The sequence below is a fragment of the Lactuca saligna genome, chromosome 3 (genome assembly GCF_052625555.1).
Source record: "Lactuca saligna cultivar CGN05327 chromosome 3, ASM5262555v1, whole genome shotgun sequence".
NCBI classification, from domain to species: Eukaryota; Viridiplantae; Streptophyta; class Magnoliopsida; order Asterales; family Asteraceae; genus Lactuca; species Lactuca saligna.
The window spans coordinates 205,657,159-205,661,490 of NC_136419.1; positions in this window are offsets into that span (position 1 = coordinate 205,657,159).

The following is a 4,332-nucleotide window of genomic DNA, read 5'->3' on the forward strand; positions in this document are numbered from 1 at the left end:
CATGGACTCGGCGAGTCTGCTGGGCTGACAGCATCAATTTCAATTTTTCAGCTTCTATTGCAGGTATAACAAGAAAACAAGCCTAGGCTCTGATACCACTGTTGGGTTATGAGCATTCTAACACTCCTAAGTGTACATGCAACCCTAAATACCTTGGATCTATGTTTTCTCTATTATACATGCAAATATGAACATCCAAGGTATTATCCTAATCTATCATACAAAACTATCAATATAACAAGATAGAATACATACCTCTTGATGTAGAATGTCTTCATGAAGCTTGAGTGCCTAGTGCCCCAAGTGTGACACCTCAAATGGTTCACAATCATCAAAACACTTAGAATAACTTAGAGAGAATTCTACACTTCATGAAAATCGGCTAGCCCTTTCTTACTCTCACTAGTGGCCGATTTTTCCTCAAGAATAAGATGCTTATATAGTTATACAATTAGGGTAAACCCTAATTGTCATGACTTTCCATTTCCTTGGATCCATGGGTTCAAATACACCATGGAGCATCCATGGAGCATCATATGGGTTTTGGCCCAACTAGATAATCCATGGAGCATTAGCCCACTATACAAGTATGGATGATTTACACAATCAACCCATATATTTAATTAGTCTTCTTTTGATCACTCAATTAATCCTAGATTAATTCTTGATCAATAGTAATTAAATATTCTCATTATTCTTATTATTAATATACTAGAACTTATAATATATTAATAACCATAAGTGTCTTATTTATCTCATTTAGTTTATCCAAGTGCATGATGGTATGCAACCCAAATGGACCATGCCGGGTCGGGTCAAGTCTTACCAATTATAGTTATGGACTTAGACATTAATCCAAAAATCCTCTAGTGGGACAAAACTTGATCCCGCTAAGCCTACCTCTAACCCAAAGGAGGCAGAGTGCCACCATTGCCACAAAATAGGGCATTGGAAGAGAAGCTTCCCAGAGTACCTGCAAGCTATCAAGGAAGGAAAGATCAAGCTGTCTTTCACATGTATATATACAATTAAATCTAACGATTCATCTCATGTTATTTCTTGGGTCCTCGATACCAGGTGTGGTTACCACATTTGTTCTGAATTGTAGGGACTAAGAAGAAATAGGGATGTGGAGCATGGAAGAATAAATCTAATCATGAGGAACAGAAGATCGTCGCCTGTGACCAAGATTGGAGTGTATTCTCTAGTACTTAGGAATGGTTTATGTTTAGATTTCAACAATTGTTGCTATTCGCCAGAAATGGTATCACACCCCGAAAGTCGAAGGCGGAAACGTTTCCGGGGTTGACTGCAAGTTGAGTATCAAATCCAATGTACATACTAAGCAAAGTAAACAACCATTACATTACATATCAAAGTTTACATTTGTTCAAAAGTAAAGTTGTACATTCGTAATACATAGTATATATGAAAAAAAGTAGAGACGAGTCTTCTGTACGCTCCGTCTTCTCCAAAAGATTCGCTAGGTACCTGTCTAATGTTAACCTGAGAATACAAGCAGTTTGAAAATCAACATAAAGCTGGTGAGTTCATAAGATGTTTACTTTGTGAAAATGTACGAGTTTCCTTTAGTTTATCGAAAGGTTATTATCCAAGAAAATCCTATATTTTCTTAAAAGAGAGGGTTGATCGTTTGTTAGGTTACGCGGTTCTGGTTGTTTATCTATGATCCCAGGAAAGTCCCATACTTTCCTTATTGTATATTACCAATTGTAAAAGATGTAATGTTATTCAGTTTGTTACTATTTCTAGTTATATAAGTGTTACCCAGGAAAGCCCCACGCTTTCCTGCATGTTGGTTTCTAATGTGAATGATGTTAAAGATGTAAAAGATGTAACTTGATTAGGTAATGTTTTGTTTTCCCCAGGAAAGTCTCGTACCTTCCTAAAAGTAATTTTTAGTTATTGGACTTCGACATACTGATTTATTTCCTTTCGTACCTATTGTATTAACTAGGTATTCTGATAATCTAATGGTATTATCTTGGAGTATACTTAGATACATATCTTCATATTCGTGTTCTTATTCTTATACATTTTCTTGTACTTATTCGTGTTCATATTCGTATTCGTTGTTGTATTTGTTTCCCTATTCCTACTCCTATTACTATTCGTATTCGTATTCGTATTCGCAGTCATATTTGTATTCGCAGTCGTATTTGTTTCCCTATTCCTACTCCTAGTACTATTCGCAGTCGTATTCGTATTCGTAGTCGTACTCGTATTCGCAGTTGTATTCGTATTCACAGTCGTATTCGTTTCCCTATTCCTACTCCTATTACTATTCGCAGTCGTATTCGTATTCGTTCTGTTCCTAATTATAGTTTCGTTATCCATTATGTTCCTAGTTATAGATGTGTTATTCGTTCTGTTTCTAGTTGTAGTTTCGTTATTCGTTCCGTTCCTAATTATAGTTTCTTATTCGTTCTATTCCTAATTATGGCTTCGTATTCGTTCTATTCCTAGTTATAACTTCGTATTTGTTTTTGTATTCGTAATTAGTTATAATTGGAAATTAGTATAAGTTATTCGTAGATTATGAAACATAGTTTAGATTAGAACATTTTATCAAGAAATCTATGATTAGTTAATAGCTAAATTCGTAATTCGAACTATTTGATAAATGCAGTTATTGATATTAGAACATACAGAATGAAAACGATTAAACTGAAAACAATAAGTTTGAGTACAAGATTTCCTTGTACTTTTGCTTGTATCCCCCCCCCCCCTGAAAACAGTGAAAACAGTTGAAAAAGGGTAGGGGTATGAACTCACCGGACGAGAAATGTGGCGATTTCGGATGCTAAGTGTTGGTCCGGGGCTTGCAAACACACGAGGTACCTAAGTATAATGTAAAGATACACATTTGTATCTAATTAGGACTTAGGTTGGTTATTTCATAAGGACAATTGTTTCTAGTCGCGAAAACACTCCGATACAAGTGTTTGGAGGGATCCGGGTGGCGTTTAGGGACACATATATTTAGGATAATGAGTTGGGACATCAAAGGAAGACTCCCTAAGGAGTTTACGGCCACAAGACCCTCTACCCATGATTTTACGGCTGTAAACTCATGGTGGGGTGAGTTAAGGGCAAAAATGACTTCAAATCACTTAAGGGAATTTTCTAGTTTTGGATTTCAAGGCTTGGAATGGATTTAAAACATCAAAATGATTAATTTATAGGAGTTTACTGCCTAGCATAAGCTCCTGGCCGTAAACTCCTTAATCCTCATGAAAATGGTGTTTAATGATGCTAAAACAAATCACATGTGATTGGTAAAATTGTTCCAAGGCCTTAGATGCATTTGTTTGAAGATTTGGAAGGGTTTTTGGAGTTTACGGCCATGGAGTATGTTCTATGGCCATAAACTCTCATATATGGGATTTTCTTATGTTTAAAGCCTTAAAACTATTTTTGGTTGGTCCTTTGATTTATTCCAAGGCTTTTGGTGGTGTTGGATGGCTTTCTAACACCTTAGAAGTGAATTTATACCCAAGTTTAGTGATTTTACGGCCCAAGCACATGCCTTGGCCGTAAACTCACACAAACCCTTCAAAAATGATGTTTCAAGTGTCCAAATGTTAATACCAATATTCTATAATTCATATCTAAGCCTTGTTTGTGATTTGGAAGGCTTTAAGGTCATGAAAACCCCTTTTATATGAGTTTACGGCCCAAGCTTGTGCCTTGTCCGTAAACTCCTTCAAACCTCACAAAATCCATGTTTTAAATGTTTAAAGTCCATATCTTGAAGTCATTTAGCCATATCTAGGTCCCAAAATTGTCAGGGAGGGGTTTAAGGGCTCAAAACCCTTCAAACTTGGTGTTTACGGCCTAGGCACCTTCCTGGGCCGTAAACTCATATTTTGTGTCCTACTTCATGATTAAGTCTCGAATTTGGAAGTCAAATAAGCTATACAATGAGGTTAGGAAGTTACCTTAAGGATTTGAGACCTTAAAATTGAGTTTTGGACCCTTAATCTTGGATTTTAGGAGAGAGGTTAGAGAGAGAGTAGAGAGAGAAGGAAAAAGCTTCAAATTAAAGGTTTAACACGTTTATATAGTTCCCAAAACTTGGACACGGTGAAATTCTACCCGATACCGGCATTAAACGGGGCTTTTGGTCGCACCCGATTAAGTTACCGTCACCCGGCGGGAATGTTTCTAACTTTTTGAAGTAAACACTTTTGGGTTAATTTCATGAGTTCCAAGGGGTTTGGACACTCATTCAATTATAATAAAGATATAAATTTAATTAGTTTAACCCAAAGCGAGAATGAAACGAATCGACTAACGGCGAAATCTCAT